Source organism: Phacochoerus africanus, chromosome 14 (genome assembly GCF_016906955.1).
Source record: "Phacochoerus africanus isolate WHEZ1 chromosome 14, ROS_Pafr_v1, whole genome shotgun sequence".
Taxonomy (NCBI): Eukaryota; Metazoa; Chordata; class Mammalia; order Artiodactyla; family Suidae; genus Phacochoerus; species Phacochoerus africanus.
In genome coordinates this window covers 17,058,231-17,085,051 of record NC_062557.1, presented here as the reverse complement: position 1 = coordinate 17,085,051, position 26,821 = coordinate 17,058,231, and the positions used below count along the sequence as shown (strand labels likewise).

General features: G+C 41.6%; 1 protein-coding gene across 5 annotated transcripts in view; it reads right to left on the bottom strand.

Moving 5' to 3' along the window:
- The window catches only part of KANSL1 (KAT8 regulatory NSL complex subunit 1), a 196,907-nt gene that overhangs the window by 146,001 nt on the left and 24,085 nt on the right, over positions 1-26,821 (bottom strand). Inside the window, exon 1 of one of the 5 annotated variants that reach the window (XM_047758719.1) lies at positions 16,547-16,683. The exons of the other annotated variants lie outside the window; for them this stretch is intronic. The gene's annotated coding sequence lies outside the window, so the exon portion shown is untranslated. Of the gene's footprint in view, positions 1-16,546; positions 16,684-26,821 lie in introns of those variants that run through there. 5 annotated transcript variants of the gene reach the window in all.

Genomic DNA, 26,821 nt, shown 5'->3' with positions numbered 1-26,821 from the left:
GAGAAAGCACTTGTACAACTGAGTTACAAGCTGAACTAGAAGGCTTTTTCATGGAACACTGTTTTTACTTGGCAGAACTGACAGACTATGGTTATTCAGACTTGAATGGTTAGCAGACATTTTCTTGAAAATGAACAAAGTGAATGTGTCTACTTCAAGGAAAGCTAATGATGATGCTTGTGGCCAATGATAAAATCTGACTTTTCAAGCAAAAATGAGTATTTTGAAAATGTGTATCCACCACCATGAGCTTGAAATTTCCCCAATGCTTAAGTCATTTCTTTTGTGTGTGTGTGTGTCTTTTTGCCTTTTCTAGAGCCACTTCTTGTTGGCATACAGAGGTTCCCAGGCTAGGGGTCGAATCGGAGCTGTAGCCGCTGGCCTGCACCAGAGCCAAGGCAACGCAGGATCTGAGCCGTGTTTGCAACCTACACCACAGCTCACGGCAACACCGGATCCTTAACCCACTGAGCAAGGCCAGGGATCGAACCCAAAACCTCAAGGTTCCTAGTCGGATTTGTTAACCACTGAGCCACGACGGGAACTCCTTTGTGTGTGTGTGTGTGTGTGTGATTTCTGATTAAATAGATTTATTAGTGAATGAGAATTTGATACCACATAATGAAATGTGTCAATGTTTGGAAGATCTGCATAACTTAGGAATGACCAAATGACCAATGCTCATTAGACACTAGTGCATGGGTAAAAGTATATGCAAGACAGGCCAGTGGATTTTAATGTAACGGAGTATAAAAAGTTCACTAATATGGCTTTAGATTCCATAGTGCGACTAACCTTTATGAAACTACTTGTCAAATTTGAATATAGTGTCAAAGAAAATCCACACTTGGGAGTTCCCGTCGTGGCTCAGTGGTTAACGAATCTAACTAGGAACCATGAGGTTGTGGGTTCGATCCCTGGTCTCGCTCAGCGGGTTAAGGATCTGGTGTTGGTGTAAGTCACAGACGCAGCTCGGATTCCGCGTTGCTGTGGCTCTGGCGTAGGCCAGCAGCTATCGCTCCAATTAGACCTCTAGCCTGGGAACCTCCATACACCATAGGTGTGGCCCTAGAAAAGACAAAAAAAAAAAAAGAAAGAAAGAAAATCCACACTTATTTGAAAAGGCTATTTAAAATACTCCTCTCTTTTCCACACTACACGTTTATACAATGTCAGATTTTCTTTATACACTTCCAAAACAATATATCACAAAACAACGAATGCAGAAGCAGCTATGAGAATTTAGTTGTTTTCTATTAAGCCAGACACTAGAAGGATGTGCAAAATGTAAAATAATTTCATTCACTAATTTCTTTGTCCTGGAAAAAAGTTATTTTCACAATATGTAATAGGGTTGATTATTTTTAAAAGAATTAGTAAAAATTATTCCTTTAATTTCTCAAAGTTTCTAGTCAACTACTGATAACAACCTATGAAAGTTCTTTGTGGTTCTCAACATTTTTTAAAAGCAAAAAGGAACCTTGAGACCAGAGTTTGTGAATCACTGAACTAAGGCAACATCCCCCCCTGACTCCCGCCAAAATGAGCAAAACTTCCAATCTGGCCAAACATTCTTATCTTTAGATAAAACCAACATAGGATGGTAAACCCTAGAGTACTACACAAAGATTCTTTATAGTATGACAATTCAAATCACAAATATCGAAGTACTTAAGTAAATGATTAAGAAAATATCCAAACAAACACCAATACAGTGACAGGTCAAATTTGTCAACTGCTCTATATAATGTGTCTACTGCTCTATATATTGAAAAAAATTTCTCGTTCTAAGATTATACTTAATGAATATCCTATGTTCATTAAACTAGATCTTCTGGGGATTACAGAGTTTTATCCTTATGGACTTTCTGGTGTATGGCATTCTGTGTTACAAACTATTCTATGTCCACTTTTCCTATTTCTGATTTAAATTTTTTTAATTTTTTTTTTTTGGTCTTTTTGTCTTTTTAGGGCTGCAAATGCAGTATATGGAGGTTCCCAGGCTAGGGGTCCAATTGGAGCTGTAGCCTTGGCCTACACCAGAGCCACAGCAACGCAGGATCCAAGCCATGTCTTCGACCTTTACCACAGCTCACAGCAACGCTGGATCCTTAACCCACTGAATGAGTCCCGGGATCAAACCTGCGTCCTCATGGATGCTAATTGGGTTTGTTAACCGCTAAGCCACGACAGGAGTTCCTGATTTTAAATTTTAAGATAAATCCTAATATAAACAGCTGTATTATACTGGATCAAACTCTTTATTCAAAATGCCTTGAGTCAATTTTATAATAGGCAAAGCATTTTCTCCCATAAAGAAAAACCACTATCTGATCTTTCCCATCAATTTGATACCCTCTTTTGAACTGAACACAGAGTTGACACTAGCAATTCAAGTGTAGTAGATTAATACAACATGTGAGAGGAATAAATGCAGCCTACTACCTGAAAGCACTGCAGTAAGTCTCATCGATGGCAGGAAACAACCTCCCTCTGGGAGCCCAAGTAAGGACACAGATGTTGCACAGCTTCCATAAAACTTACTTGGGAAAACCCATGCTCACCCAGCAAATGGAGAGGGTCATAATTAACATCACACCACAAAAGGTATTAAAGCAGTAAACTCTCCAAAGTTATTTTAGAAGTATTCAATTCTTTAAAATTCACAACTTAAAAATCTGCTGACTCAAATTCCATCTCTTTCAAGATTTCTCTGACACTCTGAAAGCCTATCTGACAACCTGACATTAATTACACACATCTCAAAGGCAAGTTTATTTACACACTCTCACCTTGGTCTCAAAATCCCCAGAGGAGGCACTGCAAAGAGTAATCACTAAAACAATCATTTAAATAAGAAGGGAAAGGGGAAAGCAACCTCTTCAGATGAAATTCCACTCCTAACCCATAAATATTTATCTTTCTATACCCAAACTACTGTCAAAATATATATATTAAAATCTACACCACCAACCCCCTTTGTTGACTTGAAATGTTGTGTTGAGATTCAGTATTGCCCCCAAAGACATTCATAGATAAGGAAAACAGGTCCAGGTTCACATCCTGGCCCCACCCTTTATTTAAATTATTTAACTATTCTGTTCCCTCAACTTCCTCATGTGCAAATAGCAGAGCTGACCTCAGAAGGCTTGTGTGATAGTTAATTAAAATACTTTCAATTAACCTAGTGCCTGGCACAAGCACCCACTATTTTCACTGCCATTATAACCTACAGACAAAAAAGCAAATATTAATGACAGAAAAAAAGTGCTAAATGAAAAAAAGTGCTAAAAAACAAAACATATGCTATGACCTCATTTCTGTTTTTAAAAGAAAGTGATAAGATTCTCATCTTTTACTATTTTCTGTCTTATGTACTATTTCTACCATAAACCTATATTGCTTGTATAATAAAAGAGAAGGAAGCAAAAATAATGCAAATTCTTAAAGAGCCAAAAAATCCAAATAAGGCAAAATATCACAATAACAGTCTTAAATTTAACATAATAAGCAAAATGTTGATTAAAACAAGATTCCCATCCCACTTCACCACCCAACAACTTAGAGCAGAGAAAAACTGTCAAACTTAAGCAGTTTTACAAAAACAGTACAACAGTTTATGATAAATCACCTTTCTCCAAAGAATACAAATCATTAAAAGCTATAATTAACTTATTAATCCTCATTAACAACCTGGGAGGTAGGTTTCGGGCTGGCATTAAAATTTCCAATTTACTGGTGGGGACAGATAGTGAGGTTATATTGTACAGAATAAAGAAACTAAAAACTAGGAGTTCCCGTCGTGGCGCAGTGGTTAACAAATCCGACTAGGAACCATGAGGTTGGGGGTTCGGTCCCTGGCCTTGCTCAGTGGGTCAATGATCCGGCGTTGCCATGAGCTGTGGTGTAGGTTGCAGACGCAGCTCGGATCCTGCGTTGCTGTGCCTCTGGCATAGGCTGGTGGCTACAGCTCTGATTAGACCCCTAGCCTGGGAACCTCCATATGCCGCGGGAGCGGCCCAAGAAATGCCAAAAAAAAAAAACCAAAAAAGAATCATCACCTATCTTTGGAATTCCCTTCGTGGCGCAGTGGTTAATGAATCCGACTAGGAACCATGAGGTTGTGGGTTCGGTCCCTGCCCTTGCTCAGTGGGTTAACGATCCGGCATTGCCGTGAGCTGTGGTGTAGGTTGCAGACACGGCTCGGATCCTGCGTTGCTGTGCCTCTGGCATAGGCCGGTGGCTACAGCTCCGATTGAACCCCTAGCCTGGGAACCTCCATATGCTGCGGGAGCGGCCCAAAGAAATAGCAAAAAAAAAAAAAAGAAAGAAACTAAAAATTAAAATATTCTATTAACCACAATCTGACCAAAAAAACAAACCAAAAAACACAGATGGAGTTAAAGAACCTACTGTCACTGACATAAAGATATGGCAGTAAGCTTGAAGAGACAAAAAGGGCATAGCCAATCAAGGTCCTTTAAAAGACTATACAAGGTTGAGCTAGGTAATTAACGGTTTCCCTCCCAGTTCCAAGGAAGCATTTCGGGGACTGGAAGATGTCAAGGGGGTTCGGCAGGCAAACACATTTAGGAAAAGCCTCCCTGATGGAGATTCACAACACACTTCATTCTAATGAATACTCAATGTTTTGCACCTTTAACAAACGTCTTTTTTCCATTACACCTATTAATATCTTGCAGAACACTGTTCTGAGAGATACCAGTTGGAATAAAGTTCAAATATGTGATCTCTAGGGTTCCTTCCTATGCCTATGATTCTATTTTCACTGTAAATTGCAATATAGGTTTAAGAACAAACTTTCAGCTAACATAAGCAGCACTTGGAAAGCAAAAGTATACCCCTAGAGCAGTTTCTCAACCTCAGTACTACTGACTTGTGCCAATAACTTTCTGTTGTGGAAGAATGGGGTCTCTCCTGTACACTGAAGGTGGCTTAGCAGTAACCCTGGCCTTTCCACCCAATAGGTACCAGCAGCACCCGCCTATAAATTATGACAAACCAAAATCCTGCCAGGCATGCCCAATGTCCTTGAGGGCAAAACCATACCCCTTCCCCAATTGAGAACTGCTGTCTAGGGAGATTCTCTCCATATTTACAGATTTCTATACATGCATATACATATCTATATACATACAGAGCAAGTTGATCATATCTATATATATACAGAGTTCCAGAAAGCACACATATCCAGCTGCTTCAAATACTGTCAAGTCAAAACTAACTCCACACCTACAAATGAAAACCAAGCCTTATTCCTTGCAAATTCCCAAGAGAGGACTCGAGTTACACAAGAATAAACTGGCAGCATCAACCTTCCAAAACTGTTCATAGGCTACAAAGACCCTAGGGGAAGAGGCTGATCATTTGGGTGGCTAACAACTGCACTTTCACTGAAAACAGAAGCAAAAATCAGATGGGGAAGAAAAGCCTCCCCAAAACGTGGCTTCTACTAACCTCTTCTAGTCCTCATTACTTTGCACAAAGCAAAGAAAGAAACAGGCTGAGGAAGGATGGTTTAGGGAAGTGTCTCTAAAGTTATCGAAATTTCAGCTGAAACTTGAAAATTAGCTACATTTTATTACATAAAAGTCTAGGGCGAAAAGAGGGGAGTATGGCATTTTAGTGAAAGGAAATGGCATGGGAAAAGGCAAAACTGTGGGGAACACTGGACATCCTGGAAGTTAAAAGAAATGATCAACTTGCTTAAAATATGAAGCATATTTTAACAGAGCAAACAGTATAGAAAAAGGTGGAAAGCCAGTTTGACACCAGATCATTAATAGATAACTTTGAATAGCCAGCCTTTACAAAGGCAGGAGAAAGTCATTAAAGGTTTTTCAAATGAGGAGTGACACATGAGAACTGTGCTTCAGAGACCAGTTGGATAGGATAGATTAAAAAGTCAAAGACCTGCAGCACTATTTTCAGTAGCCAAGACATGAAAACAACCTAAATGTCCATGGACAGAGGAGTGGATCAAGATGTGGTACATAGGTGTTCCCATCGTGGCGCAGCGGTTAACGAATCCGACTAGGAACCACGAGGTTTCAGGTTCGATCCCTGCCCTTGCTCAGTGGGTTAACGATCCGGCGTTGGTGTAGGTCGCAGACATGGCTCGGATCCCACGTTGCTGTGGCTCTGGTGTAGGCTGGCAGCTACAGCTCCGATTAGACCCCTAGCCTGGGAATGGCCCAAGAAATGGCAAAAAGACAACAACAACAACAACAACAAAAAGATGTGATACATATACACAATGGAATATTACTCAGCCATTAAAAGGAACGAAATACCAGCATTTTTACGAACATGGATGGACCTAGAAATTATCATGCTAAGTGAAGTCAGTCATACAATGAGACACCAACATCAAATGCTTTCACTGACATATGGAATCTGAAAAAAGGACAGAATGAACTTCTTTGCAGAACAGACTCACAGACTTTGAAAAACTTATGGTCTCCAAAGGAGACTGTTTGGGGGGGTGGGGGGATGTGCTGGGGTTGTGGGTTGGAAATCCTATAAAATTGGATTGTGATGATCACTGCACAACTATAAATGTAATAAATTCATCGTAATAAAAAAAATTTTTTTTTAAAGTCAAAGATCAGCTACTACAATTAATCCAGACAGGATGCAACAAAAATCTCAACTATAATGGTCACCACACCACAGCAGAATATGGTCAAGGTCTCCTCCCAGCTTTGGAAGGGCCTAAAGTCTGCAGAAGTCCAAATAAGTGGCACAAACAGAAAACATAAAGGCTCTTAAGAGATCAGAGAGAAGGTTCTCTTTTCCTTCATAATTTCAGCTCCATTTATTCTCATAAAGCTGTTCAGGGTTTGTTTATCTTTTTTTTTTTTTTTTTTGCAGGGGGCGGGGGGGGGGGGGGGGGGGGGGAATGGCTGTTCAGGCTCAGTATCTCCTTCCCTTTTTTTTTTTTTTGGTCTTTTTACGGCCACGTGTGCAGCATGTGGAAGTTCCAGGCTAGGGGGCGAGCGGCGCCTGTGACCTACACCACAGCTCATGGCAATGCCAGATCCATAACCCACTACTGAAGCCAGGGATCAAACCCACGTCCTCATGGATACTAGTCAGGTTCGTTACGGCTGAGCACCAACAGGAACTCCCTATCCATTCCATTCTTAACACTACTAACCCAAACCCATCCCAAGGTCCACATCAGCTCACACCTAAATTATCATAACAGCTTCCTGACTGATGCCTCAGTCCTCCAATCCATTCCATACCTTTATATCACCTCAATTCTCTACTCTAAAATAGGTCCTAGTACATACCTTATGAGTCCTATTTCTCCAAGATGAACCTTAAAACAGTATCAAAGCAAGTACATCAGGTGGCATGGACCTAAAACTCCTTCCAGATTCAACTCCATGATCCTGCCTATGCTGCTGCCCCTACCTGGAAGACCCTTCTACACTTTAAGCCCAAAACTTAATTGTTCAATACACAGCATCTCCACAAAAACCTTTCCAGACTATTCAGATTCACATCTCTTTCTTCCTGCTTGCTTAAATTATCAATGTACTTAAAGCCACTGTTCAGTTAAAATTATCTGAATGTTTCCTAGTTATCAATTCATTAATTCTATTTCCAAGACAAGGAAGCCTTAGCATCCTTGTTTACAGGCTCGTTAACTTTATATAGCTAGAGCTTGGTACTTACCAGCAGGGGTAGAGTAGGCAAAAATGACCTGGTGAGGTAGGCCTTCCAGTATAAGACCGTGCTAAGCAGATAAAGATGAGGACAATAGAGAGTAGGAGTCAAAATTTTTATTATAAAACGAAGAAATAATGTGGACCTCACCACCTCAGTCCCTAACACTTTCCTATGCCAATAGGGCAGGGCTTCTTAAATTTCATAATCACTAAGGGAATCACAGCTCTGACTGGAGGATAGGCTACTATTATGACTGCTATTCACTACATTAATTGACCTTTTACTGTGTCAGTCACTGCGCTAAGTGTCTTACATATATCTCCTCATTTAAGTGTCACAATAACGTTGTAAGACAAATAAGTATCCTTATTCTCATGTTAATAGATAAGAAACCTTGATGCTCCAAAGTTAAGTAACGTGCCCAAGAGCACACAACTACTAAATTGCAGGGGAAGGATTCCAATTTAAATCTCTACCCCTGAAATCCATGCTTTTAACCACTAAATGTAAGGCTAGGTTTAAACTGGAAGAGGCTTAATTACTAGACCCTACAATTCTGAATTTTAGTCTTTAGAGGGAAGTCAATGAGAAATACCAACTAATTACCTCCAATAAACATTTTATTAAAATGCCTACAGCACTCAAAGCCCTGTACTAAGTGTCTACAAGGATGACATGGACCAGTAAAGACAGACACTGTGTGAAGAGGGAATCCCAGGGGACATTAGGAGACCCTCACACAGGCTGAGAGTGAGCTGGGTCACAGAAGGCTTCCCAGAGGGAAAAAACATTGAAACCTAAAGTTTAAAATCCAAAGAATTAAAATTAAAAAAAAGTTGAAACCTAAAGAATAAGGAGGGTCCAGCATCACCCATACAGCTACTTGCAAAGCCCATTTCCTGCCCCTAATAACAAATTCAAAACCAATTCCTGCCCCTCAACATTCCCCATGTCAATGAACCCTGATCCCAATCACTGATTTACCACCTACCAGAGATACCTTAAAAATATACTAATACCAGACACAAATACCAGAGGAAAGACTACAGGAGTTAATGGTCTAATGTTGGAGACACTAAGAATTAAGGTCGTATCATCAATGCCAAAGATAAGGTGATAAAAATTAGGTGTGAAGGTAGTAAACCCAGATGATACAGCACTGTTTTGCCTGAAAGGATCAAAGAAGGTTTCTGAAAAGAGATGACATTCTGACCACAAAGGTCAAATGGGAAGGGTTCAATAGGTGGCATGACAGGCACGTTCATTCCATCCTTAATACCACTGTCTTCATTCAAAACCTCAAGCATTATAGTAATCCCAGCAGTAATCATCTCCCAACTGTTCTTTCCTCCCGTCTCATTAAGCCTTCAATCTAGCGTCAACTACCAAAGTGATTACTAGAAAAGGAGGCGGGAGCTCCGTTCTTGCGCAGCAGAAACAAATCCAACTAGTAACCACGAGGTTGCAGGTTCCACCCCTAGCTTCACTCGGTGGGTTAAGGATCCAGCGTTGCTGTGGCTGTGGTGTAGGCCAGCAGCTGTAGCTCCAATGCGACTCCTAGCTTGGGAACTTCCACCTGCCACAGATGCGGCCCTAAAAAACAAGGGAAAAAAAGAAAGAAAAGGAGAAGGAAAAGAAGGAAGAAGGGAGGGAACACAAATCCAACCATGTTGCGCTCCTGCTTAAAATCCTTCAGGGACTCCAGGGTAAGGGTGAACCCAAACTCCCACATAGCATATATTTCCCCTCCTTTTACACTCAGCCTCATTTCCATCCTGTTCCCACTCTAACCACCTGAATCTTATCTATAGTTCCAGGCTTTTCCACACCTTTGCACCTTTACTTTTCAAGTTTTAGCTCAAGATCGTAAGCTCTTTTTAGAGAGTCCCTTCCTCTCTAGGGTCTTATCTGCATTCCTGTAACACCTGGGCAACAGCTCATAATGAAATATAAACTCCCAATTTTATCACCTCCTCCCCTTCCCTAGACCATTTATTTCTTAAAATGAGATTTTATGCCTTGTTTTTATCTCCACCCCTCACATGTAGCACTGTGCCTGGCAGACATGTTAACCTCAGTATTCTACGTTGAATGCATTAGAGATTCATTATGAAGTTAATAGGGATGTATGACCATAAAGTGTGAAAACAATCTAAAAAGAAGCACGAATCAACAGAATCTAGGACAGACTTCATCTACTTCAAATCCTGGTAATTTACATTGCCAAGCACATGCACTCAGGATGACAAACTTTTTAATTGTAATTTTTAAACTATTAAATTTGGCTACATAAGCCTTTTGAAGGCAATACCTATCAAAACTTTCAGTGCAATTACTCAAATTTTTAACTAGTAACTGCACTTCTAGGAGCCCAACAGAAATATTCTTATAGATATATAGATACATGCACAATTCACTAAAGAATTATAACACAAAAAAACCAAAAAACAAAAAATAAACCACCCCTAAACTTAAAAGGAAAAGATACAGAAAACATTATGCAGCTATTAAAAAAAGGAAAAAGAAGAAAAAAAAAAAAACTGGTCTGCACTGATGTGAAAAATCTCTGTAAGTGGAAAAAAAAAAAAAAAAGACCAAGCTACATAACAGGTATGATCGTATTTGTGTTAAAAAATATATAGACACGGCTTTGAAAAATAACTACATATCAAAATAATTATTCGTTTATCCTATTTCTATCCTATCACTAAATTCAAATTTCCTACCAGTCTAGCTCACAAAAGGAAAAGGAAATATGTACTTTCATCTCTTTCTATCTAACAAAACTCTAATCATACAAGTGTTTCTGAATACTGAAATTGAAAACTTCTTTAAGGGTCCCAGCAATTCAAAGACAAGTAAGTTCTTCTTAGGGTAAGGATGTGGCAAGGTGAGGGGTGGGGGTGGGGGTGGGGGTGGGGGTGGTCCCTGACCAAATTTCCAGGGATCTCACTGAAACCCTTTATCCCTTTAGAATATTGAATTAACAATTTTTAAAGTAATTTTTCCAATGCCTTAGAAATGTTAATAGTTAATACCAAAACCCTTCTTTCATTCCCTTGGGAGGCCAAAGGGAAAGCCAGGAGGTAAGCAGTAATTGGAGAAAAAAAAAACAGCGGTCTAAATATCTTTTGAAATATGCTTAAAGGTCTTCAAACATCCTCAATTCTCCTGGATAATATATGAAGAGTTTAATGAAACTTTCCTGACAGTTCAACTTATCACACCACTTCTTCAAAGCCTCTATGCTAGCTAACATCAGAAGCTAAATTAGCTTTTCTCCTTCATCCCTTCACAGCCTCCAGTGAAAGTGCTAATAAGCAGTCACAAAGGCCAAAGAGCAAATATTGAAAGAAAGCGTGGATATCAGTTTTTAGCAATTTTTGGTTTAGTGCCCTAACAACAACATTATGATGCATCTTTTTTATTCCCAAACACTTGTTCCAACTGAATTTAACCAGTTCTGGCCTTAAGCTGCTCCCTTTGTAGAAAGAAATTAAAAGGTGATGGACTCCATTAATTTTGATGCCACTCAAGCAACTTTTTCCACACAAAGGTAGAATCTGCTGTACTTAAAATTCACAGTGAGAGCTCACTTGGGATTCCTGGTTCAAGTAACAAGAACCAGTTTTTGATAACATGTAGATAAAACTGCACTGAATTTACCTCCGCCTTACATTTTCTTACTCCCAAAAACTTGGGGAGTCTCACTTCAGCAGCACATATAGTAGAATAGATACAGAAATTCATATATCTCCTGCATAAGGATGACACACAAATTCGTTTAAAGTTCCATGTTTTTCACTATCAGATTATGGTATTAAAGAATATGTCACATGGTTTGTTTTCTACTGTAATTAAAAAAACTTTAGTACAGAAATAAAAACTTAGGGAAAATAATTTTTTAAAATTAATACTAGAGAAGGAGTTCCCGTCGTGTCTCAGCGGTAAGGAACCCAACTAGTATCCATGAGGATGTGGGTTCAATCCCTGGCCTCACTCAGCGAGTTAAGAACCACAGTAGTTCGTGAGCTGTGGTGCAGTTCACAGACTTGGCTCAGATCCTGCATTGCTGTGGCTGTGGTATAGGCTGGTAGCTGCAGCTCCAATTCGACCCCTGGCCTGGGAACTTCCACATACCTCAGGTGTGGCCCTAAAAAGGAGAAAAAAACAAACAAAACAACAACAACAAAAAAAAAACCTAGAGAAAAAAAGGTAAGTCTAAGTCAACAATAATAAAATATACAGCTATATTATTCCCTGGTAGGCTAGGATAGTCAAATGTTAAAATTTTATGGAGCTGGCTTAAAGTCTTAGAAAAGCAAGGCTTGCAGAAGGTAACAGCTATCAGTTGCCAGACACCACTACACAACAGAGATAGGAAGTTAAAAGGTCCCTACTTTCAAGGGCCTCTTGGCATAATGCTTTTAAATCTTGATATATATATCTTGAAGTTTTCCTTCCAGACTACCCAAGTTTGTTTGTTTTTCATTCATAAATATGAATTGTGCTCTCTACTTTGAAGGTGGTTTCCTCATACCCTACATTTTAGCTTTCTCTTTATTCAAAGACAAGAAACACTTATTAACACATAAAGAAGAGAGGAGTCAGGGAACCACTAGGCATTAACTGTCAAATCTACTTCAAGGAGAGGTCCTTAAACAATGTTGCATTATAAAGATACAATCTTTTTATAACAGTAACTTTCAAAAACACTCAAAAGTATATAAAATAGTAAAATAAAGCTTCCCATAGCTGTAAAAAAAAAAAAAAGAAAACAAAAAAACCCACATGAAGATAAAAACATCTATTTCAGTTCCTTTTGGAGTCCAGGCTTTTTGGTAAATCATACCTATCTACTTATTTTCTCCTATATGTTTTACCCTACTTTCTAAAAGACAGGCACATGACAAAATGATAACTGAACTAATAGCCAACAGTGGCCCTCCCAATAACACATACTGGTCTTTTCCTATGACCCACAATTCTCTCCAATCTGGAAGTGACACTCAAGGACACCACTTACTTTCCACCTCTTCTTGTGGCCTTCAAATGTCTGTGACCTCTAGCACAGTAGGTATTTGTTTTTTAAATTTATATTGCCTTTTCTAATCATTATTGTGGTTCACTGAGTTTTGATCTCACGTTTCAGGGAATGGGAAGTACTGACAAAATAGTCCTGTTCAGTGTTCTGAATTACTATTCTCTGGCAGGAATATTTTTGCACAACTTTCAGTGTGCCCAGAGGCTCATATGCAACTTATTATGATAGAAACGATAATTTAAACATACATCTTCAGAAGCAACATGAAGACTCAGTCTTAATACAGATTTCCAAGAAACAGGTAAAGTCCTATTTTAGGGAAAGGACATGATCCAAGTACTCTGAACTGACTCAGCAGGAACCACAGATGTTTGGGGCCATTTTATTCGAGACACCTGCACCTACACCTTTTCATAAAGTGATCAAGTAAAAGGGCACTAATGCAAAATATGCTTCCTGAGACCTAAAACAGTCTAAATAATCAAGGCATAAACTTACTTAAAATAAAGAGGGCAAAGAAAAGGTGTTTTAAAACTAAAACAAACTCAGTAATGAGATCTGCTCTGGGGCAATCAACTAAAGACCACACACCTAGTACGCAACTAGTCCCTCCTTTCCAAACCCAAGGGAATGGAAAGATATCTGGAGTTTAAAAAAAAAAAAAAAAAATCTCTCTCCAGGAAAGGAAGTCACTTAATTTCTGTGTCTGATGACCTCACCAAGGAGAAAAAATAATCCCTACCAACCGCCCCCCCCAACACGGAAGCCAACTAAATTTAAAAGGAATAAGCATGACTCTTTTAATTCAAGATTTTCAATGACTATTGTTTAGAAAAATCAACAAGGATTAATTTTTTTTGCAACATTTTACAAGTGCTTTTCTAGTACTACAACAAGGTTAACTAAGCTTTACTCAAAAAAGGTCTTAACTAGAACCACTCCATACTAAAATATCTTCTCAAAACAGCATCACCAACCGCAATAGCTCTGTTTTAGATTACATGAGTCAGGTTATGTCAAAGAACAAATCTATAACTTGTTATTCACTTTGAAATACAATTAAAATCTGTGGTCAACCCAGTAAAATCCAGAGGATGTAGAGACACTGGTTACAGTGTAGCATAACTAGAAATGGAAGATATTGGCAGTGTTTGAAGAAAGTTATTTTCCTTTCTCCTCACCTTGATAAAAGTTCAAAAGTGAACTAAGGCTTACTCAGTTTCTAGCTTTCAGAATTTTCCTCAACAGGATAATGATAAGTCACCTAACAATCAAAGTATGCTCTGCAGGTTTCACCATAGAAATAACGTGTGTAGGCAGGAAGATAATCATACAAAGATTCAGTATCTCACTTTAGCAAAGCACAAAAGTAAAAAATGTTAAAATTTTGAATAAAGCTTTCTGGAGAGATGCAGGAATACTTCTAAATACTTCATTTAAAAAGATTCATATAGGTGAAAGGACCAGAAACCCCACTATACCTCAAGGCTCTGTCAATTCTTAACTGATCACTCTTTTAAATGTCTACAGACATAAATCAAAAACTTTCCTTATACATACTTAAATAAGGCAGTCATCAGAGACCAATCATCTTTATCATGACATAGATGTTAAGAATCTTTGTCACACATCTACGTTTCCTTTCAAGAGGTTCACACTTGAAAATTTAAAAATTAAACACTTCAAATCATAAGATCACTAACAAATACATCGAATATGCTAAAGGTCAAGAAACTGCATTCTGCATACTTTGTTGGATAAACCTAGCAGAAATCAAAATCAGAATTCCACAACTTTAGATAATTATCCCCATATATGTTACATTTTTAAATTCCCAAAGGATGAGCATTTTTACCTTGCCTTATTTTTAGAACTACACATCACACTGCACATATCACATGACATGATGTAACTGTTAGCAAGGAAAATGGCCCAAAACCATTGAAAATATACATGGCAGAGGAAAAGAATCAAGGTATACTTAAGAATCACTATATTTCATATTTACTTTAAAAAAAAATTTAACTGACAACAGATCTTTTTTCAAACTGGTAAAGTGGCTAGTAACCTATGCAGAAACAATAGAGAAATGAACTTGGCATTTTATAAAATAGAAATCTACCCAACTATTGTGAAAACTGATATGAAGAAACAAAATAGAATAGCACTCTTCTACATCAATGGGATTCATAATAAAAATTCTCTGGATCAAAAATGTAATAGAAACGTAATAAAACACTTTAGGTAAAAAACAATTATTCTCAAAAGTATTCACTACTGTTAAGAGAAAATAAGAATAGTTTTAAATGACAAGCCTGTAGACAACTGAAAATTTCTAAATCGGTCAGACAGCAGGTTAGAAAAGAACCAAGTATAGCCTATAGAAGGGGGGAGGGGAGAGGAAAACACACCCACTTAAGCCCTTGTAAATAGTGGTACTTTAAAGGACCCAAAAAAGCAGGGCAAATACTAGACTATTCTGAGAAATGGCAAACATATTCCAATGTTCTACTTTCTATACTTGAAAGTGCTTTAGAGACAAAGTTCGCTAACAATCTATAACTATATCATGATTATGCAAGGCAAAGATTATGTAATTTTATCGTTTATTATAAACGTTCTCTGACTCTAAAACTAAAAAAACTAAAACGTTTTGTTTTCTCCAATGGGGCGGAGGGAGGTTCTTCTAGGCTACAATTTAAAAATATAAACACACACCCCAAAACAAACAAAAAAACACAATGATTGCTAGCCACGTGACAAAGGAGATGGCAACACCAGGATAGTGAATGGAGGGGAGGGACGCGAGGCAGGAAGACTAGGAAGATTTCTCGGAACTTTGGGGACCTCGGGATTCGGATCGCCAGACCCTTGAGGTATCAAACTCCAGCCGGACTAGTTGTATTCTTAAAATTCTCAAGTAGTTTCATTAACAGGTCACGAAAAATGCTTCAGTGACCTCCAGAATAAAGGGGAGGAAAACAGAGGAGGAAAGAGAGCAATTTAAAGTGGCGCCATGTCACCCCTTCTCCCCTAAGGCAATCAATAAGCAATAGTTAAGTAACGTGTTTCTCAGAAAAACCACATTGGGATCCCGACAAGGGAAAACAAAAGGATTTCTAAGTAAAACATGAGGGTAGGGATGTTTATCGTATGGAAAACAATCAAACTATTTGCTGAGAATCAAAAGACCGTCAGCCGGAAAACAGGCCCCCCAAACTCACTTAAAAGCAAATAAATGTCTCTTCCTCTTTAGTTAAAAAAAAAAAAAAAGTCCGCCTGAGGGAGACTAGATCTGAAAACGTAAGTGACCTCAATTTATAAGCAACAAAAATGATAATAAAGGAAACAAATAACCTTCTCACTAAACAATCAGAGTTGTGATACACACCGTGAAACGCTCAAGAGGTGTGTTTCGAGCAGAGAAAGGCCTTTTGCAGTCGAGAAGTTCAAGGCGAGAGCCAGAGTTTGTTTGGGGCTTTTTTACAGGAATAAATCGTGCTCTTAAAGCCTCGTTTTTAAATAGAACGCCAAAGGAAAAGCTAGCGAACGAGGCGGCAGCTGGTGGGGAAGGGCCCCCGCACACCCCCGCCCTTGGGCGACTCCCAGCCCCGGACCCGCAGCGGGGAAGCCCGGAGAGGCCATTTAAAGTTCCGGGGATTTTTCCTGCCCTGCCCTGCCCTGCCTTTCTAGTTACAACTAACAAAGAGAGGGAGAAATGGGAGCCACAGGGAGAGCGAGGAGAAGGAGAAAGGGCAGCGGGAGGAGGAGGAGAGGAGCAGCAGCAGCAGCAGCACCTACCACGTGATGGAAGAGCGTTGCCCGGGCGGATTCAGCCCACAAAATGGGCGCAGTTTGCAAACAGCCCCCGGCCTGGGCGCCAAGGGCCGGCGGCGGCGGCGGCAGCGGGCGGGGGCGCGCGGCGGCGGCTCCGGCCCGGGCCCGCCGCTCTCCTCCCCCCCGGCGCCCGGAGCCGCCCTGACTTTCCGGGCGGGGGGGCGAGGCGGAGGGGGAGGGGAAGGCGGCGGGGAGCGGCTGCTTTTTCTTCTCTTTCGGGCCCTTTCTCCGGCCTTCCTCGGCTCCGGCAGGGCCTGGGCACAGCCGGGGAACACAGCTCGGCCGGGAAAACGGGCGGGCGGGGGCAGAGGGTGAAGCCGCCCCCCCGCCCCGCACAAACAAGCGCCGCCGTCTGCAGCCCGAACCCGCACCCCGGCCACCGCCCCCGGACGCCTCTTCCCGGCCGCCGAGCGCGCTCCGGCCGCCCCCCGCGCCGCCGCGGCAAGACGAGTCGGCTTCGCTACGGTGCTCGGTTCTCCCGCCGGCTCGGCGAGCGGTGGCGGCGGTGGCGGCGGCACTGGGAAAATGGCGGCCGAGCTTCTTTTCCCTCCCCCCCTTTAATCTGAAGCGGAGGGAGAATGGAGCGAACGAGCGAGCGGGCGAGCGCCGGGGACACGGGGAGGAGGGACAGCAGCGCCTCCGCCGGCTGCGGCTGCGGCGGCCGCTCCGCCCCGGCGCGCCGCCAGGGGGCGCCTGCCGCGCCGCCCCCGCGGGCCGCCAGGAGGCGCGGCCGCCGTCGCCGCCGCCTCAGTCATGGCTCCTCGCCGCGGCCGCTGTTTCTGCACCTCCAACTGCGGAGGCCGCGGCGTCGGGATCCTGCCGCTCCCAGACGTGCGGTGAATGCACGCGGCACTGCGGCAGGCGGGAGCGGGCCCTCGCTCCGGCCTGGGTAAGGCTAATCTGAGGCGCTGACGCCGTCACATTCCCTCCGCGATGGGTTTGGCGGGCCGCGCGCCGCCTATGAGGGACAAGGCAGGCTAGCGCGACGGAGCAAGAGGACATGAGCGAGAAACTGTTTGTACTGGGTAGTAAATAGACTAATGCTGTCACTATTCCAGGTGCCACACTATTGCAGGGCTAAACGTGCGCTGAATGAGGTGGGGAGCTCCCTGACCAGTGAAGCGCTTTCTGCCGCCCTTTGTCCGAGCAGCCTGCCTCCGTACACTGCAGCATGCCTGGGCACTGGCCCCAACGCCGCGCTCCGCAGCGGCCAGGGTTAAAAAAAAAAAAAAAAAAAAAAAAAAAAAAAAAAAAGAAAAGAAAAGCTCACGTCGTCATTGCGCAGGCGCCAGCCAGAGCCCGCGCCGGGCCAGCCCGGGAAGGGCCAGCCCGCAGCTAGAGGGGAAGTGATGGCCCACCAGCGCCAGGCCCGCTGGGAACTGTAGTTTTCGTTAAGAGGCACGCGTCTTGTTTTGGGTGTCATGGCTTGGCAGATCCGCCAAAGCAGGCAAATGGCATTACACAATGAGTATTTATGCTTCCTGTCGCCACCAAAAGGAAGTTCACTGCTATGCTAAAAGTTTAACAAAGAACTCCATAGAGAAAAACCCAAATCTCACAACAAAAAGCAAACTTCCACTTTCCTACCACAGTTGGTTTGAAGTGGTGGCACCTTTACCATTTCTCATGGCCAGTTTGTCGGCACAGTATTTTATTCTTTTCCCAAAACAGGGCCTTAAAATAATAGAACCTTTTCTAGATTAAAAAAAATTGGCAATATAACGCAAAGTGTCACATTTACACAAATTATAATTCCACCATCCTTTTAAATTAAAGAAAAAGATGCCAAAAGATGAATTCTGTACTTAAGAGACTTTAAAAAAGGAACTCTGGGATTCATCAAAATATTAAATGACGGAACAAAAAAAAATGTTTCCAACAATAAAATCATCAAGTTCAGCAGATGAAAAGGGTATGCTCTAGTACCAAAGAGGAAGATGAGAAATGCTCAATACTGTGTTGTGGCTTACCAGAACCAATATCCGGTGGTGTGTGTCATTTCTGTTAGTCAAAAAAAACAGCCTTACTGTTTGTCCTCCCACAAAGTTACACTAACTCACCAGCTCCTACAGCCTCTACCCCAAAATTTCTGTGAGTTTCCCTTTGTACTCTTACAATCACACTACGTCATAGTGAAGGTACTCAAATATCAAGAGTCACAGTGTCAAATTATACAAAGAATAAAAAAATATATGTATACATAATTGCATATATATCCTAAAGAGATCCCAGTCTTGGCTTTTTAATTTATAATCCTGGAGGGGGTGTTAGTTGATTTAAAAATGTATATACACACATGCCCACAAAAATAGTAATTCCACATAATTACAGCAGAAAGTTAATTCCAAGACCAATAGATGGCGAACTAGAGCCCTAATCTGAGGATTCTGAAATCTAAATGAGCAGAATGAAAAATACCAAATAAGGCAAACCCTTTGCAGTGTATACTTAAATATTATGTTCAAAGATGCTTGCTCCCAAATAACTAAAAAGTATAAAATACATCTTCTTCGATGGTTAAGAAAAAGATGGAAATGCTCTTTTTTTTTCTTTTTAAGACCAAACCTGCGGCATATGGGAGTTCCTGAGCCAGGAGTCAAGTTGGAACTGAACCTGCCAGCATATTTTACAGCCACAGTAACGCCAGATTTGAACCACAACTGCATCCTACACCACAGCTTGTGGCAACTCCGGGTCCTTAACCCACTGAGCGAGGCCAGGGATTGAACCTGCATCCTCATGGATACCAGTTGGATTTGTTACCATTGAGCTACAATGGGAACTCCCCAAATGCTCATTTTTAATCATGTGTAAAAATAAATGCCAACTTTTCTTTTTTCTCATTGCTTAGCCCAAGAGTGAAGAGTTCACAGTGTTTATGACACTTAAAGCAGTCAATTTGTTTCAATCTCTATCTCAGTAAAGATGTCTTTATGCTCAGACACCAATTTTCACAAATAAGGGCATTCAAAGGTGAGCCACTACAGACACAAAAGTCTTAAGAGAAATATATTTTCTTAAAATTTCCCCCCAAATCACAGTGAATACCAAGGCTCATTAAACACATACACACCAGGAGTCCCCGTGGTGACTCAGCAGTAACAAACTGGACCAGTATCCATGAGGACTTGGATTCGATCCCTGGCCTTGCTCAGTGGATTAAGGATCCAGCATTGTGAGCTGTGGTGTAGGTCACAGACTCGGCTCAGATCTGGCATGGCTGTGGCGTTGGGCAGCAGCTACAGCTCTGATTCGACCCCTAGCATGGGAATTTACATATGCTGCGGGCGCAGCCCTAAAAAGCCAAACAAACACAGACACAGACACACTACTCATTTTTCAAATCATTCTTGGAGTAGTCACTGTGGTTGGCTCTCCAATATCCACTCTAACCTAATGGATTAGTTTTAATCCATCCTATATATCAGTGATTTGTTGGGAACAGGCATGGAACCTAATCCTGGCCAATAAGACATAAGGGGAAGCCCACTAGAAGGCCTTTGAGAGAGACTTGTGAAAAAAGCTTCTTCAGTCCTAAAACGATGAGCAAGAAACAGTTCTTCAGGTCCTGAACATCACACTTCAAATTTCTACAGTCACCTTAGAGCAATCCTGAAGATGCCACCCACATCAAAGAGGGCAGAATGGAGAGATGGAGGGAACCTTCGTCCTTGGAGACAGCATAATATGATTACATCAAACAATCCTGACATCTGCAAGATTTCTGGACTTCCAGCTACATGACACCAATGTAATAAACATTTCATTATTGTTTAAGCCAATTTGCGTTAGGTTTCCCATGCCTGAAGTCAAAAACATACTGATGATTTTCTCATATTTTAGAGTATTATCATTATAATACTTTATGATAATTCATATTGTCATATTTTATATAACTTACATAGAAAAGCCCTTCCCTCCTATACACAACTCTGTACCCATCCCATGTATCTATGTGTTCTTTCTGCCTAGAGAAAGAGAACCATCCTCCTCACCATCGTTCCTTTGTTCACTCCTCTCCCCCAATCCACCTCCAACTCATTTTTCCTTCAAGGAAACAGTAATAATAAAAATAACAATAATGTAGATAATTGGCACTGTATTACTCTGCTCTTGATTAAATGCTCTCTATAATTCCTCTGAGGTTATTTTCATATACCAGTCTTGCCTCCTGAAACTGGCCTGAAAGCTCTTAAAGGCAGGAACTATGATTATTCCAAATTGTGATTACTCTCATCTACACAATAAGCAGACTCCAAAAGGCACTCTCTAACTTCCTCACCATGTATCTTCTAACAAGCCAGAAACTCCTAAGCAGGATATTCTATCAAAAATTCAGGGAGTTCCCGTCATGGCTCAGTGGTTAACGAATCCGACTAGGAATCATGAGGTTGCAGGTTCGATCCCTGGCCTCGCTCAGTGGGTTAAGGATCTAGCGTTGCGGTGACCTGTGGTGTAGGTCGCAGACGCGGCTTGGATCCTGCGTTGCTGTGGCTCTGGCGTAGGCTGGTGGCTACAGCTCCGATTCGACCCCTAGCCTGGGAACCTCCATATGCCATGGGTGCGGCCCTAGAAAAGACAAAAAAAAAAAATTCAGGGAGTTCCCCTCATGGCTCAGTGGTTAATGAACCCGATCAGTATCCATGAGGATGCAGGTTCAATCCCTGGCCTCAATTAGTGGGTTAAGGATCTGGTGTTGCCATGAGCTGTGGTGTAGGTTGTAGACGTGGCTGGGATCCCAAGTTGCTGTGGCTGTGGTATAGGCCAGTGGCTACAGCTCTGATTTGACCCCTAGCCTGGAACCTCCATATGCCATGGGTGCAGCCCTAAAAAGACAAAAGACAAAAATAAATAAATAAAATAAAATTCAGTACTCAATGTGTCCAAACTTATCTCAAAAGGACAGGGGTTTTGTTTCATACTTTAAAAAAAAAAAAGAAAGCAATTAATATAATACCGCAGGAGAAAGTCCTAAAGCCTAAACCATTTAGTTTCAAAAGGACAGGGACCGAGTTTTTGTTATTTACCATTGCACCCCAGGGACCTAGTCCAGACATCAGAGAAATGAACACATTTTTTTTTTCTTGTTAGGGCCAAAGGTGCAGTATATAGAGGATCCCAGGCTAGGGGTTGAAGTGGAGCTGCAGCTGCTGGCCTACGCCACAGCCACAGCAACAATGAGTCAGAGCCTCATCTGCAATCTACACCACAGTTCACAGCAAGGCCGGATCCTTTAACCACTGAGCGAGGCCAGGGACTGAACCTGAATCCTCATGGATACTAGTTGGGTTCGTTTCCACTGAGCCACAGTGAGAACTCCAGAAATGAACACATTAATCTATTTAGGACAATATTAAAATTATATCATGAAAGAAACATCTTTAAATTGAAATTGGTACATGCTATCAGGTTACCATTCAGCTGGCTAAATAGTAAGTAGAAAGGCAGAATAAATGGAACCAAAATTGGGAAATTTATATCAAAGAATTTTAGATATACAAGGACTTACGGAAGGCCATATAGTTCAACCTCCAGATCTTATTATCAAGAAAATGAAGCCAAGAGAAAAGAGCTGAGAGACTCCCCAAAGCCAAAGCTGAAACACATGCTGGGATCAGGGTGCCAGTCTCCATTTCTTACTTTCCCACCATATCCCCTGCCTTCCACAGTCACAGCCTCCCAGTAGAAACATGCTACTCACCTGGTGCATAATAAGTTCAAATATGGAGTTCCTGTCGTGGCTCAGTTGGTTAACAAATCCGACTAGGAACCTTGAGGTTTCGGGTTCCATCCCTGGCCTCGCTCAGTGAGTTAAGGATCAGGAGTTGCGGTGAACTGTGGTGTAGGTCCCAGACTCAGCTCGGATCTCAAGTTGCTGTGGCTCTGACGTAGGCCGGTGGCTACAGCTCTGATTAGACCCCTAGAGCCTGGGAACTTCCATGTGCTGTAGGAGCGGCCCTAGAAAACGCAAAAAGACAAAAAAAAAAGAAGTGCAAACATGACAAAGGTATTAAACCCAAAGGTAGGAGTTCCCGTCGTGGTACAGTGGTTAACGAATCTGACTAGGAACCATGAGGTTGCGGGTTCGGTCCCTGCCCTTGCTCAGTGGGTTAACGCTCCGGCGTTGCCATGAGCTGTGGTGTAGGTCACAGACGCGGCTCGGATCCCGAGTTGCTATGGCTCTGACGTAGCCTGGGAACCTCCATATGCCATGGGAGCGGCCCAAGAAATGCCAAAAAGACAAAAATAAATAAATAAATAAACCCAAAGGTATTAAACAATACTTCCAATTGACAGTTTCACAAGTATCAACATTTGGCCAAAGGTAAGTAAGAGAAAATCCTCACATTGATTACAATGACTATAAAGCTCAGAGATCAAGATTTTTTTTTTTTTTCACTAAATGGAGGTCTCAACTAATTCAAAATATCATATAATCCAGACATCCACTGTGGCTCACATCACGACTACTCGGTGTTGTCTCTGCAGTGGCTCTGGTTTGATTCCTGGCCTGGGAACTTCCATATGCCACACTTGCAGCCACATGCTAAAAAAAAAAAAAAAAATCATATATTCTTATGTACTCAATCCACTACAAACAAATGTGCAGTAAAATGAAACAATTTAAGGCATTTGAAAAACTCATCAATGGCAAAGTGTTATAAGAATGCATGGTATTCCTCAGCTTCAATCCCACCTAAAAACAAGACAATTTTTCTTCCTTATACTTCCAGAATTTACACAAAGATATTACCTTACTATCTCATCATAGAAGTGATTTAATAACTCAGAAGAAATCACTAATCTTGGGCAGCCTCATAATTTAACTGCATTAGTGACGAGAACAATAACTGAAGATACAGGTTAACCCTGAAAGCACTCCTAAATCTAGAAATAACTTATTTGGAGATATTTAAGAAAATAGTGTAAGGAAGTTCTCATTGTGGCGCAAAGGAAGCAAATCCGACTAGTAACTATGAGGTTGCGGGTTCAATTCCTGGCCTTACTCAATGGGTTAAGGATGCGGCATTGCCGTGAGCTGTGGTATAGGTCACAGATGTGGCTCAAATCCTGCATTGCTGTGGCTGTGGCTTAGGTCAGCAGCTGTAGCTCCAATTTGACCCCTAGCCTGGGAACCTCCATATGCCACGAGTGCAGCCCTAAAAAGCAAGAAAAAAAAAAGGAGTTCCCATTGTGGCTCAGTGGTTAACGAATCCAACTAGGAACCATGAGGTTGCAGGTTCGGTCCCTGCCCTTGCTCAGTGGGTTAAGAATCCCGCGTTGCCATGAGCTGTGGTGTAGGTTGCAGACACAGCTCGGATCCAGAGTTGCTGTGGCTCTGGTATAGGCCGGTGGTTACAGCTCCAATTCGACCCCTGGCCTGGGAACCTCCTTATGCCGCAGAAGTGGCCCTAGAAACGGCAAAAAGACCAAAAAAAAAAAAAAAGAAAAAGAAAAAAAAGAAAGAAAATAGTGCTAAAATTTAACTGTATTTCTTAAACAAGTCGTGTTCTCCCAGGCCATTAGCTATGTTAAGATCTAACCTCTAAGATTGATGGCTTTCTCCTCTGAAGGCCCATATTTCAAAGTAGCTACACAAGCACTAATACATGTAGTTTAACCAGAACTTTATATGAATTTTTTTTTTTTGCTTCTTTTTTTTCAGGGCCACATCTAAGGCATAGGGAGGTTCCCAGGCTAGGGGTTGAATCGGAGCTACAGCGGCCAGCCTACACCACAGCCACAGCAGCACAGGATCTGAGCTGCATCAGAGACCTATACCACAGCCCACAGCAACACTGAATCCCTGACCCACTGAGCAAGGCCAGGGATCGAACCTGCAACCTCATGGTTCCTAGTCACTGCATTCGTTTCTGCTGCACCACAACAGGAACTCCCTGAATATTTTTTTTAATTTTTTTTTTCTTTTTTTGGCTGCACCCATGGCATGTAGAAGTTCCTAGGGCAGGTATCAAACCTGTGCCACAGCAGTGACCTGAGCCACAACACTGACAATGCCCTACTGAGCCATAAGGGAACTCCTATATGAATATTTTAATAAAGTTTCTGAAGTACTTAAAAAAACTGCTGATTAAATAAACTGCCTGGGAGTTCCCTGGTAGTTTAGTGGTTAGAATTTGGTGCTTTCACCACTGCAGCCTAGGTTCAATCCCTAGTCTCAGAACTGAGATCCAACATCAAGCCACCAGTCCACAGCCATAAATAAATAAATAAATAAATAAATAAGCAAACCGATTATTTGGGTGGATTTTAATTAATTCTAATGCTTTGAACTTTGGTATACAATATTTTTTAAATTCTCAAATAATTAGAATTAACAAAAAAGTTAACTGACCAAACACAACAGAAGGAATGTTATTTTAACATACTGATTTTGCAGATGAGGCAATGTCACATGAAGCAATGTGCCTTAGACCTAAACACTGTATCAAATAATAAATGTCAAAACATGCCCCAAATTTATCAAGAAACTGCCTGGCTTATTTTCCAAATGATACATCAAGGTAAACATGAAGAACCTCAAGGCAGCTGTAAGCAGCCAAGCTATGGAGGACCTGATACAGAGTCAGAGGGAAAAAACATTCAAAGAGAAAAGGAGGTAACAAGTGTAAAAGACAAAAGGCATTTATTTTATTTATTTTATTTTTATTTATTTATTTTTTTGGTCTTTTTGCCATTTCTAGGTCTGCTCCCTCGGCATATGTAAGTTCCCAGGCTAGGGGTGGAATCGGAGCTGTAGCCACCGGCCTACGCCAGAGCCACAGCGACGTGGGATCCGAGCCATGTCTGCGACCTACACCACAGCTCACAGCAACGCCGGATCATTAACCCACTGAGCAAGGGCAGGGACCGAACCTGCAACCTCATGGTTCCTAGTCGGATTCGTTAACCACTGCACCACGACGGGAACTCCAAGACAAAAGGCATTTTTAAAAAAAAACAACTTTTTTAAGTGAGTTGCCAAATCCAAAGTTAAAACACAACTTCTAAAAATCTTGCTTTGACGGGAGTTGTCATGGCTCAGTGGTAACAAACCTGACTAGGAGGCTAAGAGGATGAGGGTTCAATCCCTGGCCTTGCTCATTACTATGGTGTAAGTCTCAGATGGGGTTCGGATCCCACATTGCTGTGGCTATGGCACAGGCCGATAGCTGCAGCTGCAGCTTCAATTTGACCCCTAGCCTAGGAACCTCCACATGCTGCAGATGTAGCCCCCAAAAATAAAATAAAATCTTGCTCTGATGGCACTGCAAACCTAGGGATTACAGAGACAGCATACCACCCTATGCCCTGAAATGAAGAGGCACACCATTCTTGGAAAGGAACGTTACTTTTTTTTTTTTGTCTTTTTGTCTTTTTACTGCCACACCCGAAGCATATGGAGGTTCCCAGGCTAGGGTCTAATCAGAGTTGCAGCTGCCGGCCTATGCCACATACACAGCAACGCCAGATCTGAGCTGCCTCTGCAACCTACACCAGCTCATGGCAATGCCGGATCCATAACCCACTGAGCGAGGCCAGGGATCGAACTTGCAAATTCATGGTTACTAGTCAGATTCGTTTCCACTGCGCCACAACAGGAAGTCCAGGAACATTACTTTTTAATACAATGATTCCTGGATTCTTTTTTCTTTCTTTCTTTTTTTTTTTTAATCTTTTTGTCTTTTAGGGCACACCAGCGGCATATGGAGGTTCCCACGCTAGGGGTTGAATCAGAGCTATAGCCGCTGGCCTACATCACAACCACAGCAACTCAGGATCTGAGCCCTGTCTGCAACCTACACCACAGCTCATGATAACACCAAATCCTTAACCCACTGAGCGAGGTCAGGGATTGAACTGAAATCTTCATGGGTGCTAGTCGGGTTTGTTAACCACTGAGCCACAACAGAAACTCCAATTCCTGGATTCTTGAAGTGAGTTCTCATGTACAGTCTGGAGCACACAACTATAGACTAGGAAGTAACAAGGGCACTTGATTAAACAGGACACACCTTGCTGGAATGAGGATTTAATCAAAGATTATAGTAAAATACTTTTGTTAAAATAAACACAATATATTACGGAGCAAAATTCTCATTTTTTTCCAAGAGCAAGAAGGATTTTTCAGAGAAATGCCCTTCCTGTGGCAGACTTCTCTGGACAACCCCAGACCCTGAGAATATTTTAAAGAAAAAACTGGAGAAGCACTGTTTTAGATCATTTATAGATAAATAT